This window comes from Suncus etruscus, chromosome 9 (assembly GCF_024139225.1).
Source record: "Suncus etruscus isolate mSunEtr1 chromosome 9, mSunEtr1.pri.cur, whole genome shotgun sequence".
Classification (NCBI taxonomy): domain Eukaryota; kingdom Metazoa; phylum Chordata; class Mammalia; order Eulipotyphla; family Soricidae; genus Suncus; species Suncus etruscus.
This window is the reverse complement of record NC_064856.1, coordinates 113,984,688-114,008,512: the sequence shown is the minus strand read 5'-3', so window position 1 is coordinate 114,008,512 and position 23,825 is coordinate 113,984,688. Positions and strand designations below refer to the sequence as shown.

The following is a 23,825-nucleotide window of genomic DNA, read 5'->3' as shown; positions in this document are numbered from 1 at the left end:
CAGCCCAGAAGGTCCCCAAAGCTGGGAGAGGAGAAGGCTCCATCCCAAGGCCAAACAGGTTGGCGTCGGTGCATCTGGTCTCCAGCCACGAGAGTCCCCTTTAGAGCCATGCATGCTGCCTGCCCACGTGTGTTCACGGGGCGTGCTGGTGCATGTGCAGGCATGTTTCCGTGTGCACACTTGATCACTCACTTCCATACCCCAGGTCCAGGTGCGGGAGTGGGGGGTTGAGACCCAGGGGCTCCCTCTGCAGGAATCGGGGTCCCCTTCCCAGGGCAGCGGTGCTGCAGTACCTGCTGCAGAGATAGCAGCCCTCCGGGTGATCCCTGTCTTTGCAGTACCCCTTAGAGCACCGACACCTTTCCTTGGAGCACGAAGTGTAGTCATCATCGAGCTGCTCATCTGTGAAAGACAGGGGGGCAAGAGAACTGGCCAGGCCCTGGGGAATCTGGGCCTCAGCTCCCTGGATCATTTAGGTGCTCCGACACAGAACACCACAGTCTGTGGACAAGTCCTGCTCCCACATCCTGAGGTGCTCCCCATCTCTCCAGACACCCCCTCATGGGAGCCGTCTCTGGCCCTGCCTCCTCCTTCGATGCGCGTAGGGAGCTGCACCCCGTTCTGACAACATCCCCAGACGGTTGGCACGAGGCCCGGGGGCTCCTTTGCACTGGGGCAGCCTCACCCACCATGGTGGGGAAACTAGTTCACGCCACAGTAAGGCTCTTTCCCGGCACTCAGCGGAGGAAGAACTGGGCCCATTGAGTCACAGGCACAGTTTATTAATTTATTTATTTTTCTGTAGTTTTGTCTTTAAGGCCATACCCCGTGGTGCTCAGGTATCATTCCTGGTGGGGATTGGGGAGTCGTGAGTGGACGTGGGCTTGCAAACCAAAGCCCTCCTCTGCTGTTCTACTTCTCCAGTGCCTCCATCATTTTTGGTTTAGTTTTGGTTTGGTTCTTGAGTGGGTGGGGGTACGTCACACCAGCGGTGCTTCAGGAACCATGCATGCAGTGCCGGGGAACAAACCAGGCCTTCAGCAGGTCCCTCCCCGGCTCACTTCCACATTGATCAAGGCCAAACTCCTTGCAGACGCTGCCTGCCACTTCCTGCACAACACTGCTGGAGGACCTGATTAGTTTGTTTTGTTTGGGGGCCAAACAGAGTTGTGTTAGGGTGTATTCATGATGAAGCTGGAGATCAAACCTTTTGGCATTTTCTTTTAAATTAAACAAACTGTTTTTCTTGGGGGGGGGGTGGTGAATTGGGCCTCACCTGGCAGTGCTCAGGGCTTATGACATCTGTCTCTGCACTCAAGAATCACTCCTGGATAACTCCGGAGATGATAACAGATGCAGAGAACCAAAGCCAGGTCAGCTGCGTGCAAGGCAGTGTCCTCCCTGCTGTGCTATGTCTCAGCCCTGACCTTTCTGGGCTTTTCTAAGTTCAAGGGTATCGGCTAGACAGGAGTACTTTTTTTTTTTTTTTTTTTGGTTTTGAGGCCACACCTGGTGACTTCTCCTGGCTATGATCTCAGAAATCATTCCTGGCTTGGGGAACCATATGGGATGCAGGGGATCAAACCGAGGTCCATCCTGGATCAGCCACGTGGAAGGCAAACGTCCTACTGCTGCGCTATCACTCCGGCCCCCATAGACAGGAGCATCTTAAAAAAATTGTTAACGAGCCTCTAGTCTGTGGAAGGACAGACATGGCCGGGCAACAACTCCCGGGGCCGAGCACACTCTGGACATGCGGGAAGCCCAGGCTTGCTCCTGGCGTGGCACAGTTCCAACTTCACTTAGAGCACTGTACAGAGAGTACCCCAGAGGGCCCTTGGAGTGTCTCAAGCCCAGCTCCCCAGACAACAAGACAGTAAGAGCTGATAGACAGACAGACAGACACACCAGGGGTCTTGGCCTGGGCACTGGGGCGCTTTGTCCCCTCTCTGAGGCCTCACACCCAGGCACTGGTACCCCTGGAGAGGCTGCTGGGGAGGGAGGAGCACTCACTTATGCCGCATTCTATGTCACAGGGCTTGCACGCTGTCGCATTGTTGGGATGGTCCATGTAGGTTCCTTTCGGGCACGTCTCACAAAATCCATTGACAAAATATTGGCCTGGGCAGAGGGGGACAGAGGGAACCACATTTGTTCCCTAGTACATGCCACCCAACCCCTGAAACCTATTCAAAAAGGCCCCCTGTTCCCAACCCTCTCTCCTCAGAACATTCCAGAGTGAGATCCAAACGCATGCCCAAAAATGGAGATGTGGAACTCATCTCAACGCCCACCACATCCTGGCTTGTGGGAGGTGGTGGTACTGCAGTGGGCTCCCTTGGGTGCATGGACACGAATTCCCCATGGACAGTGGTGGGGGGATGTCCGCAGAGCCGAGGCCTCGCTTACCACCCACAAGCCCATGGGGGAACTCACCAGGCAGACATTGAATGAAGCCGACACCATCCTTCACTCCTTTATTTCCTTTAAGCCCAAGGGCCGCCAAAGAGACCTTCAAACAGAGGGACGAGCTTTAGCCCAGATCCAAGGGCGGGGTCCGGCCTTAACAGGGGTCCAGGCCAACGAGGGACCAGCTCTACTCGTCTGCAGAGACCCATGGAGCAGAAGGCCCCCTCTCTCTCTCTCACAGGTGTGAACCCCCGAGGCACAGGGCCTTTTCCCTGGAGCTCCTCGCTGCTGCTCCAGGGCTTGGACCAGGCAGCAGACGTGGGACCCGGCTTCGGAAAACAAGGCACGGGGAGGGGGTCACTGACCAGCTCCATCACCAGTCAGAACCAGGGGTGCAAGGCCTGGGGAGAGGGTGGAGTCTGGGTCTGTTTCACCCCTGTACTTGCAATGTCTACACTGTCAAGTAGACACAGTGGATGGCCAAAGTGACAGTACAGAGGGGAGGACGTTGCTTTGCATATGGCGGACCTGGGATGGATCCCTGGTATCCCGTATAGTTTCCTGAACACTGTCAGGAGTGGTTCCTGAGCAGAGCCAGGAATGAGCCCCCCAGCACCGCAGGGTGTGGCCCCAAAGACTTCCCCTCCCCCCCAAAAGGGGCTGAAGAGGGCAGCACTGGGTCAGGCACCCCACCAGTCCTGCATGCAGTTCTGCTCGCCCTGAATCCCAGATGAGGCCTGAGCAGAGCCAGAACAGGGTGGAGCCCACCCAATGCCCACAGACCCCAGAAGGACCATGGGACTGAGAGTCCCCCTTCTGTCCATCCCTAAGACTCGGGGCGTCCATCCAGACACATCGCCAGGCACGAGCAGGAAGACCCACTGGTCCCAATGCACTCCGGGGGAGCACTGTGACCCCGGGGAAGAGTTTCCAGAGAGTTTCCCTAGCCTTCCCCTCCCCAGGGAGCTCGGCCGGGCCCTGGGCACCGCCCGGTGAGTCCAGGCCTGGGAGGGGGCGCATGGACGTCGCCCTGACCCCATCCCGGCCCCATCCTCCTCCAGCACCAACAGCACCAATCGGGGCCGGAGTCCGGGGAGCAGCGGCCAAGGCCCAGACGCCCCAGAACCGGCCCGAAGGGAGCGGGTTCGGATCTGCAGCCAGGGGCCGCCGGAGCCAAGCGCGGGCCTCGGGTGCGAGAGGCGTCGCGGGGGGAGGGCGCCGAGCCCGGACAGCGGATCGCAGCGACGGGCCGCCCGGCACGCTCCCACCCGGTGCTGCCCCGGGCCCGGCTCACCGCGCAGAGCAGCTGCAGCAGGAGCAGGAGGAGCAGCAGGTGCCGAGGCCGGGCAGGCGCCATCCCGAGAGCGCGCAGCCGCCCGTAGCGCGCGAGTCTCCAGCCGGAGCAGCCGAGAAGCTTCGAGCCTCCCGCTGCCCGCCGCGGGCCACGCCCACGGCCCGGCGGCCAATCACGGGCCGGCGCTGTCGCCAAGCCCCGCCCCTCCCTCGCCACGTCGCGGCCAATCGGAACGAGTCTCGGTCGCGCGAGAGTCACTAGTCGAAGCCGGAGCAGCCTAGAAGCTTCGAGCTTCCCGCTGCCCGCCGAGGGCCACGCCCACGGCCCGGCGGCCAATCACGGGCCGGCGCTGGCGCCAAGCCCCGCCCCTCCCTCACCACGTCGCGGCCAATCAGAACGAGCCTCGGTCGCGCGCGAGTCGCGAGTCGAAGCCGGAGCAGCCGAGAAGCTTCGAGCTTCCCGCTGCCCGCCGAGGGCCACGCCCACGACACGACGGCCAATTCGGGCCGGCGCTGGCGCCAAGCCCCGCCCCTCCCTCGCCACGTCGCGGCCAATCGGAAAGAGCCTCGGTCGCGCGATAGTCATGAGTCTAAGCCGGAGCAGCCTAGAAGCTTCGAGCTTCCCGCTGCCCGCCGGGGGCCACGCCCACGACACGACGGCCAATCACGGGCCGGCGCTGGCGCCAAGCCCCGCCCCTCCCTCGCCACGTCGCGGCCAATCGGAACGAAGCTCGGTCGCTAGGACACGCGCCCGCCCAAGGCCCGCCCCTCCGCCCACCTCCGCACTTGCTGCCATCGCGGCCTCCCAGCGCAGGCCGGCCCGCGGTGGAGGCGCCGCGGCTCGGGAGCCCCAGGAGCGCAAGGGGGGCGCTGTCGCCTTTAATGTTGTTGTGATATTAGTTAGGACGTTTACTTGGTCTTAGGGCCACGGACAGCGCGCCCCGCTTCCCTCCTGCCTCTGCACTCAGGCTCGACCGGCCGGCGATGGGGCTGCTGGGGGCCGGGCCGACTCAGTCGGACTCAGGCTGGGCCCTGCTCTGAGGGCCTCGGCCAGGGCTTTGGGGGGGCCCTGGCGGTGCTCAGGGGCACGAGCGGCGTTGGGAGCCGGACATGCCAGTCCTCCCTTGGCCCTCACGGGATCCACTCACTCGGGACCCTCCTCCAGTGAGCTGAGACCCCCACCCACCCCCTCACCCCACAGCCTCACCCACTCAGCTCAGCTCCCATCCATGGCATGCTGCAGCCCGTCCGTTCTTTTTCTGCTTTCGGGGTCACACCCAGCATCACTCGGCGGTTCCTCCTGGCTCTTCTTTGCCCAGAAATCACTCTTGGCTGGGCGTTATTTCCTTGGAGGTGCAGAAGCTCCTCAGCCTAATATATTCCCATCTGTTGATCTCTGCTTCCACTCGTTTGGAGAGTGCTTTTCCCTCCTTAAAGATGCCTTTAGTCTCAGTGTCAGCGAGTGTTTTACCTACATGTTATTCTACATACCTTATGGTTTCAGGTATGACACAAAGGTCTTTAATACACTTGGATTTTACCAACAAAGCCCCTACAGGGGTCGACAACCCACCCCACGGCTCCAGAGCCACACGTGGCTCTCTTGAAGCTTCGCCACGGCTCCAAGAGCAGGGCCAATAACAGGGGAGTGGGGAGCGATATCACTTAAAAATTTTAATTGGCTGTTAGTTTTCAAAAATAGATGTTTGACATTGTTAAGTGAAAAAGTGCTTTATTCTCAGATCAACAGTTAACTGCACAATCCTGTATTAAGATATCAAAGCTGGGGCCCGGAGAGATAGCACAGCGGCGTTTGCCTTGCAAGCAGCCGATCCAGGACCAAAGGTGGTTGGTTCCAATCCCGGTGTCCCATAGGGTCCCCCGTGCCTGCCAGGAGCTATTTCTGAGCAGACAGCCAGGAGTAACCCCTGAGCACCGCCGGGTGTGGCGCAAAAACCAAAAACCAAAAAAAAAAAAAAAAAAAAAAAAAAAAAAAGATATCAAAGCTGGCCCATGTTGGTGTCAGAACAGTATTAAGAAAGTTTCAGAGGGAGCTTGGTTCCTGGAGCTTTTGCAGAGAACTGTGTGGCTTGGGGAATCCTATGGGATGCCGAGATTCGAACCACCGTCCTACTGCATGCAAGGCAGATGCCCGACCTCCATGCTATCTCTCCGGCCCCATCACAATGGTCTTTCTTTGATAGGAGGTTTGGGGCCTTGTCACCCCAACCCCAGGGGCTCAGGATCTACTCCCAGCTCTGCCCTGGAGTAACTCCTGCTGGGACTCAGGCAAGCGCCCTCCCTGCCTGCTGTACTACAGCTTCGGCTCTGTTTTCATCCCCCCCAGGATTTCTGCTCCCTTGAAGCCCCTTCCGATCCTCTCTGCCTGTGCTGGAGGTCTCCTGGCTCCCCTGGGTGGCTGTCCCACTGACAGGGCCGCCTGTGGTGCCTCTGCAGGGGAATATGACTCTGACACTGTCATTCTCACTGCACTTCTTCACAAAAGAATTTTTCACTTTACCCCTCATTCTAACACCCAGCACCTCAAGCGCACCCTAAATGTCAAACTAACTGTAACCCTAACGCTAAGCATATTCATGACCCTAACATTAGCCCCTAACCATAACACTGACTCCAAGCCTACCCCTGAGTATTGCTGGGTCTGGCCCCAAATCCAAAACCAAACACAACGTATTGTCAAGTCGAACAAGCTCATCTATTAGGATCTATGTTTCACTTCAAAGATGCAACGAGGTGGCACTTGTGTCTCTGAGCAATTCACTGCATCTCCCTGAGGCATCCTACCCCGATGTGTTCTCAAGCGTGGAGGGAGTCTTATTCTTCCCAATAAAGTTGGGGCTCCAGAGATTCGCTCTCTCCAAGTGGAAGAAGGATCCCCAGCCCCTTTTTTATCTTTCCAGCTTTTTGGGGATTATTTCTGGGTCTTCTCTGTTTCCAGACCCACTCCTCCTTTCCCTCCCTATTCTCCACCCCAGGCTTCGGTCCTGAGCAGTGGTCCTTAAACTATGGCCCGTGGGCCACATATTGTATCTGTATCTGTTTTGTTTCTTCATAGCAAAGTAAGATCTACGCAGTGTGCATAAGAATTTGTTCATAAGTTTTGCTTTTACTATATAGTCAGACCCTCCAATGATCTGAGGGACAGTGAACTGGCCCTCTGTTTAAAAAGTTTGAGGACCCCTGGTCCTGAGCCTCCTAGTCTCTACTCCCTGTCTAAGAAAAATGCTCTCTGGCTTTCCTGGCTTTCCTTCCCTGAGGTATCTGCTTAGGAGTGGATGTCTTGCTTTTTTAGTTCCTCTCCAAACAGAACCTCTTTTTATCCCCTTAACCATGTGAAATTCTTTCCTGCTTCGGCATTTGCTTCCAGGTATGCGTCTCCAATATTCTGATCATGGGACATGAGGTTCCTCCACAATTCTTTTCCATTTTTTTCTTTTCTTTTTCTTTTTTCTTTTTTTGCTTTTTGGGACACACCCAGTGATGCTTAGGTATTACTCCTGGCTTTGCCATCAGAAATCACTCATGACAGGCTCAGGGGACCATAAGCAGGAATTAAACCTGAGTCCATCCCAGCTCGACATCATGCAAGGCATAGCCCTGCCACGGTGCTGTGTCCAGCCCCCTTTTTTCACTTATTTTATTTTATTTATTTTTGTTTTTTGGGCCACACCTGGTGACACTCGGGGGTTTCTCCCAGCTATGTGCTCAGAAATCAAAATCGTTCCTGGCTCAGGGTACCATATGGGAAGCTGGGGATCAAACCACGGTCTGTCCTGGGTCAGATGCAAGCAAGGCAAATGTCCAACTGCCGTAGCGAAGAAAAATTGTGGTTTGTGTTGTGAATACGCTCCTATTCAGCTTGTGTTGTCTTTTAACTTTTGTTTTCACTTTTTCAGTTTTTGGGGGGGACCACGCCCACCTGTACTCAGGGATCACTCCTGGCTCTGCTCTAAGTAATCGCCCTGACAGACTCTCTTTTTGTTTGTTTTTATTTATTTTTTGTTTTTTTTGGGGGGGCCACACCTGGCGATGCTCAGGGGTTACTCCTGGCTATCTGCTCAGAAATAGCTCCTGGCAGGCACGGGGGACCATATGGGACACCAGGATTCGAACCAACCACCTTAGGTCCTGGGTCGGCTGCTTGCAAGGCAAACGTTGCTGTGCTATCTCTCCGGGCCCCCTAACAGACTCTTGAGACCCTATGGAAAGTCGGGGATCATGTCCGGGTGTAGGGAGCCAGATTCTCCCTCACAGTCTTAGCATAAGTACATTTTGTAGCAAACTGCCATTTTCTAACAGGCCTGTCCTTTAATTGAGCTATACATTGTGTATGTGCCAACTGGCCATGGGTTGACGCAGATTAAAAGAACCATAAGATCACACTCTTCTGGCTCAGGAAACTCAGACGTATAGATGGAGCATTTGATTGATAATAGGATGTTCCTCAGGAAACTTGTATTAAATTAACAGGCGCATGCCAAACCTTTTGAACTGCATGACGACAAATGTTTGCATTGTCCCCTCCTCCCTTTGGGTAAAAGCTATATAAGTCATGGCATTTCAAAAATAAATCGACGCCATAATCAGAATCCTTGGTGGTCCCCCTTTTCCCCACCCATTTCCTTTTCAGGTGCAGACCCTTTCCATGATCACGAATAAACTGAAGCTGCTGGCCAGCACAGTTGGCACCCGACGTGCAGCGTGGAAAACGGTTCTCCACTAGACACCGACAGTACCCTAGGGGCCTCTCCAGAAGGCTTAGAGAAGGTAAGATCTCACATAATTTTCTTTGTGTCCGATAAGAATGGGTCAAGAATTGTCTAAAGAGGCGCAGTTTATAGCTGGCGTCAAACAATCTCTCAGGGATAAAGGTATAAGAGTTAAAAAGAAAAATCTCTTGGAATTCTTTCTCTTTATTCATAAGAAATGTCCTTGGTTCTCCATTGGCGGTCCCGGGAAAACAGGCCAGATTAGTAGCCTAGCGTGGCAAAAAGTGGGCTGCAAAATTAATCGCCTCCTTGCAGAGGAGGGTCTTCATGATGACAATATTTCTAACATTCTCTCCTCTTACTGGAGCCTCATTCGCGACATCATCGATGCCGCAGAAACTGATCCTAAACACAAACATTTGTCAAGCAAGCATTTGTCGTCATGCAGTTCAAAAGGTTTGGCATGCGCCTGTTAATTTAATACAAGTTTCCTGAGGAACATCCTATTATCAGTCAAATGCTCCATCTATAGGTCTGAGTTTCCTGAGCCAGAAGAGTGTGACCAATATGGTTCTTTTGATCCGTGTCAACTCATGGCCAGTTGGCACGTACACAATGGATAGCTCAATTAAAGGACAGGCCTGTTAGAAAATGGCAGTTTGCTACAAGATGGCCGTGCCTATGCTAAGACTGTGAGGGAGAATCTGGCTCCCTACATTTGGGTCCATTCTGGGTTGGCAGCATGAAAGCCAAATGCCATACCGCTGTGCTCACACTCCAGTCCCTTACTTGTTATTTGTAATAAACGATACATGATGGACAGTTACATCACAACTGAGCTTGCAGAATCCAGCGTGGACTCTGCATCCTCTCAAGCCCAGCCCTGCTCACCATGTCCAGGCTCCTGATCACCAGGATACCAGGAACGGTAGAGGGCGTAGAGCCAGGCTCCCAACAGGTTCCAAATTACGGTAACCTGGTGAAGGCCTGTCCTTCCTTGCTCCTCCCAGGGAAGGTCTGACCTTTCTCATTCCACCAAGGGTCAGAGTCTCCCCCCTGACTCCTCCTGGGCCAGGCTTGCAACCCCTCCTTTCTCTCCAGCCTTCACATACTTTGGTAGCCAGGTCCCAATTTCTCAAGAGCTCTTTGGCTATTGCGTGCAGGGGATCAAGAGGCCCTGCAACCCATCCTGGGGGAGACCTTCCACAGCTGCACCCCCAGAGCTACAGCCACAACTTCTATATTGTGAAACAGGAACAGGAAAAGGCTCCTCGCTGTGTCTGGTGTGCTCTGGCAGCCGAGATTTGTTTCAGGTCAGATGCCAGCCTGGGACTCTGCCTGGCATACCTGGAAAGCAGGGGCAGGTCGGGATTCCTTGGCTATTATGGGGTCTCCCTCTGGGCGCACCTGATTGGCCACTCAGGGCCCCTCTGCTTGCACCACCCGCTTGTGTCTGCCTTCCACGTTAATAACTACAAGGACGACTTCTGCCTAGGTGCAGTGTCACAACCACATCCCAGTCCTATTTGGAAGGACTGTGGGGGCCTGAACCTTAAGGCTTTTGCCTTGCATGTGGTGCGCAGCTGACCCAGGACAGACCAGGGTTTGATCCCCAGCATGCATATGGTTCATGTCCTGCAGAGTCAGTGGTAACCCCTGAGCACAGCTGGGTGTGGCCCCCAAACCAAACAACAAAACCAAACAACAGAACCCAACCAGGGATGATCTTTGTTTTGGCCACAACCAACTTCTAAGTTGTGAACCAACAGCACGGGGGCGGCCATTCACAGGGCCCATGGAAAGAGAAGGAAAGTTTGGGTCAAGATTCCCCCATGTCACTGTGCTGTGGGACCTGCTTTCAAGGTCCCCTCTCAGGAAACTGGTCACCTCTTGCCCTTTTGGCTTCTTCCCTAGTCCTACAGCTCCTCCTCCTCCTCCTCCCTGGCTGGTCCCTGAAGTTGTCCTGCTGGTCACCTGTTCCTACACATCACAGTCCCAAACTGCCTGGGGTGGCAGAGGGCTCGAAACCATGCACCCCCCAACTCACTGCATAGCTGCAGCCAGCCACCTCTCCTGGGCAGGGAAGGTGGCCTGTCCTGCTATCCTCAGAGACCCGTGTGTGTGTGTTGGGGACGTGGGAGGGGCATTGCCCTCTAATTCTGTCCCCACAAAGAGGTCTGTGCTACTCTCTGAGTTCAGCTTCTGAGGAAGTTCCCCTTAGGGTCTGAAGACCTGAGACACCCCCACAGTTGGCTGCTGGATTTCTGAGAATCTGCCCAACCCATCCCCCAGCTTCTGCCCTTGCTCTCCTGTAGAACTGGGAGGTCCAGCCAGCAGTAACTTGAGGTACCCAAGTGTCTGAGCTTCTCTCTGTCTGTCTGTCTGTCTATCTGTCTTCAGCTCTGAGTTCTGGCCTCTGTCCAGCTTCTGCCCTGAGTCAGTTAGAGCCTGCACTTTGGAGCACCCCGCTTGGGTGTGGAAAGCCGCCCTTGGCCTCTTTCTGTGATGATCGGGGTACACCTGTCAGCACTCAGGGACCATAAGGGATGCCCGGGATTGAACCCAGGTCAGTCCTGGGTTTGCAGCTTGCAGATAAACTGCCTATAGATACGCTATGGCTCCCTCCACCCTCGGTGACGGTGATTAATATATGAGCCTCAGCCGGAATTCAGCTGTAGACAAACTGCACAAGTAAAGCTCACAGAAGATGTTCAGAGAAGTGACTAGAAGGAAAGTAATGGGCCTCTCACCCAGAGTCAATGGCGACCAATCCTTCCCCTGAGAAGGCCTATGAGAGCGATTCTGTGAGGAAACAGGCAGGAGAGGGAGGCTGCACTCCTTCCAGCAAATCCATTCAGGAAAACCCAGCCAGCTTCCAAACAACCATCACCAACATCCCCCCAACACCAGGCGAGAGTTCTAATCCTCCATCCACCCAGCAGCTGCTTCTCAGTTAGATACCAGGAGTCCCAATTGGAGAGATGTGAGATGTCGCCTCTCTTCGGGACAGACCCCTTTTGTAGGCGGCACAACCCAGAAAAATGTGCTAATGTCTTTGCCACAGAAGTCTATAGAAAAGGATCTTGGATACTATAGTCTTTTATTTTTTGGGGGGGTGGGGGTGTCACACCCGGTAGTGCTCACGGGCCACTCTGGGCTCGATGCTCAGAAATCGCTCCTGGCAGGTTCAGGGAATCCTATGAGATGCCAGGATTCGAACCACCGACCTTCTGCATGCAAGGCAAACACCTTACTTCCATGCTATCTCTCCGGCCCTAGATACTAAAGTCTTAATATGTTTTCAAACTATATGTATTTGCAGTAATGTTATGATTTTGTTTAGAGAAGGATTTTGTATATGGAGAAAGAACTTGGACGCTCTAGATTCATTAGAGTGCTTGGTGTAAGGTTTAGGAACTTGTGTTCAAATAAACTGTGTGTGGAAAGGATCTAACATTTATGTCCAGATAAGTCTATAAAACATTAGCGTTATGTATAAGACAAAGATACTATGGGTGGGGCCAGAGTAGTGGCTCGAGCCTAAGGCATCTGCCTTAACATGCACTAGCCTAGGAGGGACCGTGGTTCGATCCCCTTGTGTCTCATATGGTCCCCGAGCCAGGACTGATTTCTAAGCACATAGCCAGGAGTAGCCCCTGAGCATCACAGGGTGTGACTGAAAATCAAACAAGCAAAAATAAGATATTATGGAAAATGTGCTTGTTTGGAGAAAGATGTATGTACAATTTAACCAATGACACTTTTACAGCCAAGTCTTCCCTCAGGAGCAGTGATTCCAGGAAGTAGAAAATTTCCTCCCACCTTCCTTGCCAGGGAGGTTATTCTTTTTTTTTCATCAACTGTGACTATGCAAATTAACAGTCCCTTCTCGAGCTCCTTTTCTGAGGGTTTCTACCTCTTCCAATAATAATAGAGCAAGACTTCCTCAATTTCTTACAGGAATGGGGAATTGTTAGATTACATTCTGCTTTGGTCTAAACAAAGAAGGTCCCCAAAGTTCTCTTTCTTGTCACCGTCCACCTGCAGAGGGACTTTTGTCTCTGACTCCACCCTCCACCCCTGGTCATTTGAGCTGGTCAACTGACTAAACCCAACTACAAACATTCTGCATGCCAGATTAAATACAAAATTCTTAGGCCATTACAAAACATGAATACTTAACGTTCTTATCACACACATTATTCGTTAGTATGCTTTTTCTAATAACTTAGAACATCCACATATTTTATATTTCCTTGCTGATTTGGTGTTTTTATTTTTTTATTTTTCTTTTTTTGCTGCTTCGGTGTTTTAACTGATTGTTAAATTTAGTGAGTGCAGGTAGTTTACCATGTTATATTGATCTGAAGCCAGGAGGTGGCTTCTTGCCCTGAGCAGACAAATAAGAGGCTTTCATCTGTGATTTCTTTCAAACAAGTAACATCATTTAACATTTAGTGTTTGCTAAGAGAATGTCTAAAATAGTTGAAACAATACAACCCTATCGAAGTCCCTTTACCAATAAAAATCTAAGTGCTGAATTTTATTACAGGATTTATAACAATATATGTATATATTTAAATACCAATGACTAAGTTACTTTGACTCTACAAGATCAATCACTCAATTTCAGCAAAATGGGCATTGTGTAATCGTTCCCAAGTGGACATGTTGAGGACAGCAAATGCTTTTGAAATTTAAGCATAAGAGTGGGTTGTAAAGTGTAGGAAAGATAGAATAAGACAGATTTGATTCCAGTTTTGAAAAGTCTGTCTTTTATCCAGATACTCACACTTTTAATTTCCTTTCTTCCAAAATTGAAAACAAGTTGCTAGACATGTTTTATATTTTACAGGACCAAGTGGTCCTTCATTATACTTATTAAAAACATTTAAATCATTTTCACATTTTAATTTTTATGACCAACATTACATTCAATGCCTGGTGACAACACTGTTATGGAATTGTTCTCTCAGTAATATCAAGCACTTACAAAATTAATAATATTATTTAAAAAGGCTAACCACAATATTTCCCATACAATTTTCTTTTTTTAAATACCTTTAAAGCTAGAAAATTATTCTCCAGTAAAAATATAAGACTCCAATTTTTTTTTTTTGTTTTAGGTTGGGTCACTCCTGGTGCAGTGCTCAGGGGTTACTCCTGGCTCTGTTCTCAGAAGTCGCTCCTGGCACCATATGGGATGCAGAGAATAGAACCCAGGTCCATCCTGGGCCAATCACGTGCAAGGCATCCCAAGACCCAAATTTTTAAAACTTTTTTTGTAGCAAACTTGACTTGAATTTATAATGACCAATTTTTTTTTCTGACAGTCTATTTCCTGAGGGGCTAGCAATAAAAAAAAAAAAAAAAGAAAGTTTAGTTTTTTTTTTAATCTCAAAGTTTCACCTTATTCTTTAATTTTTTGGAAGATTTTAACTATTACAGGCCTGAACTTAGAAAGCCTCCCAATTTCCAATCTTTTAATCACTATTTTATACCACCCAGAGCACCCCGTTTTCCGGTTTAATTTGCAATTTGGTCTTGTGTACCCCACAGGCAGTCTGGAGGGGCCAGGCTCACTCTCTGTGCCAGGCCTCCTGCTGCCTGCATTCCCTTGGAAACACTTACAGTCCCGCAGCTGGCTTGGGGAGCAGAGAAGGGGCTTGTCTTCTGCTTCCTGAGGCTGCTGCAGTGGTTCGGGCGCACTTTAACCCGCAAACAACTGGGCTCCAACTCTGGAGTGCCAGTCTGGCTTTCCAGGCTGCCTACTCTGCCCCAGAAGGCACACCCCCGTGCAAAGGGGGAAGCAAGTGGCGGGGGCTCTGCTGCTTCCTTGGCTGCAGTCAGAGCCATGTCACACATAGCAAACAGGAGGCGACAAGGGGCCGACAAACTCGCCTTCACATGTAGCAGAGAACAGACGCAATCAAATGGCGCGCATGATAACCCACGGCCTTTCTTTTCTTTTCCTGCCCTCCTGATCTTACTGAACAGAGTCCACTGATCAAAAAATGCAGGGGAGTCTCCCTGAGCACTCTGCTGGAGCTCACTAGAGTGTTGGCCGAGCTCACAGGGGCTCCAGTTTGGGGGCCTCTTTACTCAGGCCTCTCTGTCTGAAGACTAATTCCTGACAGTCAGGCCTCTTGGTCTAAAAAAAAGACCAGCCCTGACAATGCAAAGTAGAAGCTGCACCCCTTCAGTCAGGGATTTGAAGAAACCCCTCCTGACAGTGCAGAGAGGGCTGCACCCCTTTCAATTAGATCTCTAGGTCCACTGCCTGCAGGCCTTTTAACCCTACCCTCCCTTTATGGGGCAGGATCTAGGCCAAGGGAGAGTCAATTCCGTATGAGCCCCCAAATGTTAGGGTCCGAGCTGACCACCCGATTTACAGGCTTCAACAACTCTAGCATTTCATTGGCTTATACAGTAAAGCAAGCATTCCATCCACTTGAACAGAAATCACATCAAAACCACATCCTGCTTAGGGTGAGTTTCTCAATTTATTGCTGAGTCAACTTGGTGGGGTCCTTAATCTGGTGGAATATTTGGACCCGCCTAGTTCCTCTTTTTTAGCTGAACAGGGAGGTCTTGCCCTCCACAGGGTACATTTTGCGGTTTTTATTTCCCTTCCCGCATTTTGCAGTTTTATCTTTGGGCTAACATCTATGAAACTTGCAGAGTGGAAAATATTTCACAGTGGCTTTACTGGGGGCTTAGGACCACCTTGATCCAGGGGACTATGGTTCTCACACTCTCAGGAAACTGGTCACCCACTGCCCTTTTGGTTTTTTCCCTAGTTGTCCTCTTCCTTCTCCTCCTCCTTGTCCTCTCCCTCCCCACCCCCCACCCCCGCTGTTGCCTGAGGTTGTCCTGTTTGTCACTTTTTTCTACACATCACAGTACTAAACTGCCCTGAGTGATCCTGCTATCCTCAGAGAACAATGTGTGTATGGGGAAGGGAAGGTTGTCGTTCTCCTAGTCTGGCCCCAGCCAGGAAGTTCTACTCAAAGAGCTGCCTCTTGGCCTTCCTGCTACCCAGAGTTCAGCTTTGGGGAAGCTCCCCTTAGGACCTGGAGGCCTGAAAAATCACCACAATTTGCAGCTAGATTTTGGAGAAACTGCGGATCCCCCAGCTTCTGCCTTTGGTCCCCTGGAGCACTGGGAGGGACCAGCCAGCAGTAGTGTGAGAGACCCCAGAGTCTGAGCTGATTGCCCTGAGTCAGAATCTGTGGTTTGGAGGCACCCCCATATCTCTGTTGCCCTCAGATGTGGCAAGCCATGGGTGGACTCTTGCTGTGGTGATTGGGGGTGATTGGGCCAAACCTGGCAGCGCTCAAGCCTGGCTTCCAGTGCCACGGGCCTCCTTCCTGTGGAACCCCCGACATGCCAGGCCCTGGCCGGCCCGTCTGCAGCCTAGGCGGCCACACCCGCCCCCCGTTCCCTGAGATGGCCACTCACCTGCAGCCAGGACCACGGTCAGGGCAGGTGGGTCACCTGGGCCAGGTGCGCAGCTGTGACACAGCTGTTCCACCCCCATAGTCCAGCAGAGCTCCCAGGGCAGGGGCCCTGCCAGTTCCTGCAGTCCCTCGCTCCTCCCTCCTCTATCCTCCTCCTCTTCCTGGAAGCCCGCCCAGGAGAGGAGGGCGGAGACTAGAGAGCCAGAAGGAGGGAGCTAGTGCACTGGCCTGCCATCTGCAAGGACATTTCCGACTTTGCCCGGCCTCCCTTGGTCCAGAGCATTGACCCAGAATAATCTTGAAGTCGCACCAAATTTCCTTTATTCCTCAGGGCAGGAGCACCCAGCAGGGCCGCAGTCTGGGGTCCCGAGGTCACAAGTGCCCAGTGACCAGCCCCTGACCTGGGCCCCAGAGTTTACAGAAGACAGGGTGCAATGAGACATTCTTTGAGTCTTGGGTTGAGGTTTGGTTATCCAAAGTTCCCAGAGAGGAGAGGGATATCCCAGACCCCCTACCCGGTCCGTTAACAATTCTCTGCAATAAGTAATCACACAGATTTGGAGGATCTAACAGGCGAGGAAACTCACTCTGCAAGCTGTTGACCCCCAAGCTAGTGGTTCCACCACATGGAACCACAGACCAAGATGACAGCCCCAGGTAAGCTCCCTGCCTTCCCTTTGTTGAAATCCAACTCGAGCCCCTCCCCAAAGGGAGGAGAAAAAAAAAAAAAACAACAGATTAAAGGCAATGGGAAACAAGACCAACAGAAAGTAATTAAGATACAAGTGAGAAATACTTGATAAAAATTATTTGATAGGAATTATTTCAGAGGCCTCAATTTCCTTCATCTTTTCCCCTTTTTAATTCTCTAAAAACGGAAACAAAATAGCAAATAAGAAATAGGCCCCCAAAAAAGACAAGGGAAAAATTAAACTAAATAGTAGCAATAGTTTGCATAGGTGCATCAAAAAGAAAAATGCCTGCTATATCCTCCTTACAGACAGGGTGCCCTGGAACCCACATACTGACCCCCAGCTTCTCTGCCAGCCCCCAGAAACCTCTCCACAGTCTGGGGTGGGAAGGTCAAGTCTGCTCCTCCAGCAGCGAGGGTCGCCCTACACAGAGGTGCTCTTGAGGGCCTGGCTGGGCGCAGGGGGTGAGGGGGTCCTGGCCGCCACCCAGAAATCTGCTTCAGCAGCTTCTTGTACTTGCGATCCAAAACCATGTTCTTCACCAACACGTCAGGGACAACAAACCAGGCTGCCACGAGCTTGATGCACAGAGCCACGTGCTGGAGGCAGGGGCCAGAGGGTGAGGGCAAGGAGAGGGGTGAGGGCAGGAGTGAGGGGCTCAGAACACCCCTTCCTCCTGCCACCAACCTCAAAGAGGATGAGGAAGCCAGCCTGCTGGTCAGCAGCACCCAAAACTGCTGCGAGAGGCTGTAGTCCTTGGGACTGCACTAGTCCCAGTACCTGGGTGGGCAGGGGCCATGAGGTTTGGGCTGAAAGGTGTGGAGGGTGAACCCCAACCCGCTGTGGGATCAGACCTGCACTCAGTCACGTTCTGGGTTCCCCGGATGCTGCTGGCATTAGGGAAGTCCTTGGTGTAGAATACAGACAGGCTGTAGTTGGTGTAACCTTTGAAACAGCTTCAGGGAGCAGAGGAGCCAGGTCAGCACGGAGGGGCCACGACATGCAGCCACAATGGGCACAGAGACCCCCCTCCTACAGAGGCGCCAGGCATCTTCCCAACGTGGGGCTCCCCTTCTGTTGTTTTCTGTCCCCCCCACCCCGGGCATCGTGCCCCCCTTACTCGACTCCAGGCACCGCCCTCTGCCCACACGGGCCGTAGTAGTACTTGTACATCATGCGGGGAATGAACTCAGACGTGAAGGCGATGATCCTGCCGTTGACAATGATGGCCAGCACCCTGATGATCTCCAGCGCCTGCAGCCACGGCCCTGGACACACTGTGAGCATAGGAAGGCAGCGGGGACTTTATGTTCCCCACCTGCTCACAGGCGCCCCACCACCCACTGCCTAGGCCTTGCCCTTGAGCCATGCGCAGGTTAGCTGCTGGACAGTGACCACCTCCCAGGTCATGGTGCTTTAAGTCATGGGAGGGGAACAGGCTGCCCTGGGACACCACCACTTCCTGACGACCTCACCCCGGGACAGTCTCGAGGCTGGGGTCTCCCTCATAATCTGGTCTTCCCCCCACACCCTTCAGCAAGGCCTCCAGCTCTGACCCTGCTCCTCTCAGGGTTCACCCAAAGGGGCTACAGGGTCTGGCACCGAGTGAGGGGTCCAAGATGGGTCCCCAGCCTCTTGTTGGAACTCAGAACCTATCCAGACCTCGTCCCTGTCCCTGACAGGTGGCCTGTCCCTTTGAGAGCACCCACGCCCCTGCCCTTGTGTGGAGCCCTCTTGCTGGGCTGTGCGGTGGGTCCTGACCTATGTCCTTGGTCTTGCGTGGCACCAGGCGCCAGTGCAGCCGGACCATCTTGATGGCGTCCAGGCGGATCTCCACTATGTTGCTGAGGCAGGCCAAGAGCGGGGCCAGAGGGAAGGCAGCCACGAAGATGGTGGTAAAGCCATACTGGATCACTGGAGGAGGGGGAGTGACAACCAGGCCGAAGTGGCCATGCTTAGCCCCCCACTGCCCTGCATTCCGCCCCATGGGACTCACTCATCTTCATGAACTCGTCGAACAATCTGAAGGTGTTGACGGGGTTCAGGAGCAAGTTCCGCCACCAGTCCTGCAGCACAGGGTGTTGGCTTTGGCCTGGAGAGGCCCTCGAGGAACGCCAACACTTACGCCACTTGAGGCACAGCTTCCTGGGGGGTGCGAGACAGGGCTGCAGGGACAGGCTGGGGGCGCCGGGGCCTGGAGGTGGGGCAGCCCTGGGGGGGACCTCACGCTTCAGGGACTGACTAAGTTGCTGAATGTCTGCTTCAGGCCCATGATGATGAACATCTGCGTGAAAAGGTCCACCATGCAGCCACTGAGGTGGCACTGCGGGAAGGCAGGGGTGCGCGAGGGGACCGCAGTCAGGCATGGGCTGGGGGGACAGGCATGGGGCAGAGGTCAGGTGAGGGGAGAGGTCAGGCATGGGGTGGGCAGCAGGGGTGCTGGTCCAAGACAGGGCCGCTTGTCCAAGACAGGGCCTGAATGTGGGGGCCTTGGGGGCCCATGCCAGACCCTGAGGAGATGGGGGCTGAGTGACGACGGGTCAGGCATAAGGCCGGGTGGGAGCAGAGGTTAGGCTCAGGGCCAAGGGTGCCTGAAGCATCCTGGGAAAACTGACCTCTTCTGGCTTCCACATTCCCTTGAAGCATACGGAATCCTCAGGGGAACCGTTGATCCTGGGGAGATAAGTGAGCTTGGGGGCTGCACTGACAGGTGGGGGTGGGGGAAGTGGGGGGAGGGACAGGCAGGCAGGAGGCTCCGCACACTGTCAGCAGGGCTTACCCTGTGCAACCTCCACACACGCGGCTCACACAGGCAGGGACACACAGATGCGCACACGTGGCAGCTCACAGGCACTCGCACACACGCAGCCCATAGCTGTGTGCGCAGCATGACCTGGAGCACATGGAAACATGGAGGCATAGCTGCACTGTATTCACACAATGCAACCTGTAACCACACGCATGAACACATGGGCACCTCCTATTTGTACGCACACGTGTGCACCCTGTGCTCACACACATGCCTTCACACTCACACGCACCCTCTGCACATGCACATGATCACGGGGCCATGTTGTGATGCACTCAACAGGGTCCTGGGGGAAGCAACTGACCAGTCCTGACTCTCATCAAAAGGGGAGCCTGGGCTGAAGCTGTCAGATGGGGATTCTCAGGGTGAAAGCGGAGTATGGCCTGGGTGAGGGTCCCCCCGGGACAGTCAGCCTCTTTTTTGTTTGCTTGTTTGTTTTAGTTTTGGGGCCATACCTGCGGTGCTCAGGGGTTATCCCTGGCTCTGTGCTCAGAAATCATTCCTGACAGGCTCGAGAGACTTTATGCGATGCTACGTGCAAAGCAAACGCCCTCCCTGCCATGCTACTGCTCTGGTCCCCACACCAGCTTTTCTATCTGGCTGTGCATACCCACTTCACATTCGCTACCTTCGTGCGCATGTCTTGTTTCTTTAGTTCTCACACAAGTTTCCTGCAAAGTCATGAGAGCAGGAGTTACCTTCAGATGTGGCCCTCACCTGCCCAGATGAAGGCGACATAGATGAGGGAGGAAAAATGGACGCAGAACTGCAGCGTGAAGAACTCGATGGTGAACTTCCTCTCCTTCTCTGAGTAGGTCCTCTAATCCTCTGTAAACACACGCATGGGTCGGCTGCCTCCTGACTGTCTAGGCCCTGCCAGCCCCCCATCTTCCCATCTGTCTCCAGCCCGAAACTCCCCCAACTGGGACCTCCATGCCACTCACCTAACTCACAGAGTTTCAGGGCTACATACTGATTGACCCACACATACCTTGGTCATGATGATGATCATCAGGTAGTGCACCACGGCCCCGGTCACCACCACAGCCGTGATCACCTGGTCCTCCAGGAAAGGCAAAGCCAAGTAGCCAAAGGCGGCGGCAGCCATGATGCGGTAGACCACCATGACGTAGGCCGTGCCAATCAAGATGCAGATCTGCCGGCATGGTGGACATGGGGCCTTAGTTGGCCGACCCCACCCTGCACCGAGCAGAGTTAACAGCAGGATGATGGAGCCCCCAGTACAATCATCAGGGTCATCAGCAGAATGATGGAATCCCCCAGTACTATGAGCTTAGCTAACAGCAGGATGACTGAGTCCCCAGTACCATGAGCATTGCCTGCCAGCAGCAGAATGATGGAGCCACCATACCATGAACAGAACCACCAGCAGGATGATGGAGTTGTACAGGAATGAGTGTCCATGTTTCCTCGACTTGTAGTCAGGGCAGGGTTTTTTCCTCCTGCAGGGCAGCAGGGAGGTTCAGACAGTGACACAGGTCACTGGCATCATGCATGCCATATTCTTCACATATGGGATACATGTTCCGTGTATGGCACATATACCACAAACATGGTCATGTGCTCAGGCACAGGATATATATGCTTAAGAAATGGGAACATGCCACAGATGTGCCTCAACACAAGATACACACCTCAGACAGGTGCATACCTCTGTGGGTGTACATGCATCATACAAGGCATGTGCCTCACATGGAAACATGAATCAGACAAGCACAGGCCTCACAGGAAAACATTTCAGACATAGGTAAATGACTCAATGGAGGGACTTGCATCCTATATAGCACATGCCTCACAGGACACATACCTCATATATGGACACATGCCTCCTACATAGGCACACATTTCATACACAGGCAAATTCATTATATTTGCCTCAGATGGGTGCACACCTCACAGGACACATGCCTCATACATGGGCACATGCCTCATACATACATACTTACATACATACACACATGTTTCATACATAACAGGCTTTGCTTGGTGCATTTCCCTGTCCTGGCTGCCCTCTCCGTGGACAGCTGGGAATCTCTTCCTCACCTGGACCTTGTCCCAGTCGTAAAGGCCCCAGTTCAGAATCATTCGGGCCCTCTTCAGCTTCCAGCCCTCCAGGAACAGGGTGGCTGCAGCCGGGAAGAAGACGGGCTGTGTGTTGGGGCGCCCAGGGGGTGCCGGAGTCCAGGGCATGGGGTAGGAAAGGCCCCACAACTCACCCCACATGGTCACCAGGAGCCCCTTGCTGAAAGGTGTTCCACTTGCCCGTGTCATCCTTCCTCATCAGAAACGCAAGGACAACTTTCTCCTCAGTGGCAGCTTCACAGCCAGATCTGGGTTCTATGGTGAGAGGCTCTGGGTGGGTGCACCCACTTCCTGGCTGCTGGGGACTCCATGAGGGCTCCACCTCTCTGTGTGGAAAGATGCTACCTGAGTTCAGGCCCCATTCAGGGCCAGGAACACCTCCGGGGGGGGGGGGGGGGAGCAGGTGCAGATCTGGGACACAAGCACACCCTGTCTGTCCCCATCCCTGTCCCTGCCATTCAGAGTCACTGTGGACAGCCAGAAGAGAAACCCCCCAACCCAATATCCCCAAGACTTCTTGCCATGGTGCCACAGCGCCCTGGTGGCTAGGCCAAACCCTGCACACAGATGAGGCCTTGCCACCCTTCCCCTCTGTGCCTCGAAAGGGCTCAAGTGGGGGCTCCCACCCCTCTTTATCAACCTTTGTCTGAATCAAGAATACCGTAGGATGGGGCCGGGAAGGTGGTGCTGGAGATAAGGTGTCTGCCTTGTAAGCGCTACCAAGGAACGGACTGCGGTTTGATCCCCGGCGTCCCATATGGCCCCCCCAAGCCAGGGGCGATTTCTGAGCACATAGCCAGGAGTAACCCCTGAGCGTCAAACGGGTGTGGCCCAAAAACCAAAAAAAAAATAAATAAAAAAAAAGAATACCATAGGAGAGAAGTACAGAGTGACCCCATATCCCATGTCAACCAGAGGCAGGGTCTGCTGTGGGGCACTGAGGGCGCATGTGCTTCTCCTGGCTGAGGCGTGAGGGGGCGTGATCAGAGCCAGCGCTGGTCCACAATTGGCCGAGCATTCGGGGAGGGCGTGGCCAGTAGAAAAGGCGGCCAGCCGATCTCGCGAGACCCAGGGTCACTGATCTGGGGCACTGAGGGCGCATGCGTGCTCCGAACCCGTGCTGGGCCATGATTGGCTGAACGTTTCGAGGGGGCGTGGCCGGTATAAAAGGCGGCCAGCGCGCCTCTGAGGCCAGTTCCCGCCACCGCCAACGGGTGCGAAGTGGGTTCCAAACCCTCCGGCGCTGAGATGGTTCAGATGGCTCGTTCGATGGATGGCAGGATGTTGTATTCCAGGGCCCTGTTTCTGTTCCTGCTCCTGGTCCTGCAGCTGCACATGGCGCTGCTGACCCCGGTGAGCCGGGCCAGGGGGTGGCCGCAATGGGGCCCAGGGCAGCAGGGCGGGCATGTGTCTGTCTGCCTGCCCGTGGTCCTGCACCCCAGTTCCGGCAGGCGACCCCCAGGCCCTGCAGCCCGGAGCCAGTCCCACCTCTGCGCCCCCAACAGTGGCTCGGAGAGGAATGGGCACCTGCCTTGGAGAGAGTGGGCGCCCCTGCTCTGTGGGTCTCTGCAAGGGCCGGTCCCCCTTCGGCCTGGACCCCGATAAGGCCGGACCCGCCCTTGGATCTGGGCTGAAGCTCGTCCCTCTGCTTGAAGCGGGCGAGGACAACCTCCGGGCTCCAAGGACACACAGAAGTGGAGGATGATGCCGAGTGCCCCCATGGGCCTGGTGGTGGTAAGCGAGGCCTCGGCTCTGCAGACGTCCCCCACCCCACTGTCCAGGGACTTCGTGTCCATGCACCCAGGGGACCCACTGCAGCACCTCCACCTCCACAAGCAGGATGTGGTGGCTTGAGATGAGGCCCATCTCCATCTGTGGGCCACGTTTGGATTTCAGGATGGGATGTTCTTAGGAGAGGGTTGGGGCCCAGGGGGCCTCCTGGAGTAGTTTTCAGGGATCGGGCGGCACGTACCGGGGATTCAGATGATCAGATGTGGCTCCCTCTGTCCCCTCGCTCGCTGCCCAGGCCAATGTGTTGTCAACGGGTTTTGCGAGACGGGTCCGAAAGGACCAGACCAGCAGTGAGACAGCGTAGAAGCCCTGCAACCTGGAATTCGGCATGAGTGAGTGCCCCTCCCTCCCCAGCAGCCTCTCCAGGGGTCCCAGTGCCTGGGTGTGCGGCCTCAGAGAGGCTGTCATCCCTCCTTTCTGCTCTTGTTCCACCAGGCAGGAGCTGTTGGCAGCAATTGCCACGACTGTGGAATCAGGAAACCACCTCCTGTGAACACAACAGGCCAGCACAGTGAGGCCACAGTGACCCGTCTTCCAG

The 23,825-nt window shown here is 54.0% G+C and overlaps 1 long non-coding RNA gene and 1 pseudogene across 1 annotated transcript; both read right to left on the bottom strand.

The window, feature by feature from the left end:
• Nucleotides 1-281: 281 nt before the first annotated feature.
• Nucleotides 282-2,594, bottom strand: LOC126019111 (uncharacterized). Its single transcript, XR_007498925.1, has 3 exons — nt 2,437-2,594; nt 2,014-2,121; nt 282-402 (listed from the first exon to the last, which is right to left on the bottom strand). It is a non-coding gene; the product is annotated as an uncharacterized LOC126019111 (long non-coding RNA).
• Nucleotides 2,595-4,666: 2,072 nt separating this feature from the next.
• Nucleotides 4,667-21,604, bottom strand: LOC126018815 (anoctamin-9-like; annotated as a pseudogene).
• Nucleotides 21,605-23,825: the final 2,221 nt, after the last annotated feature.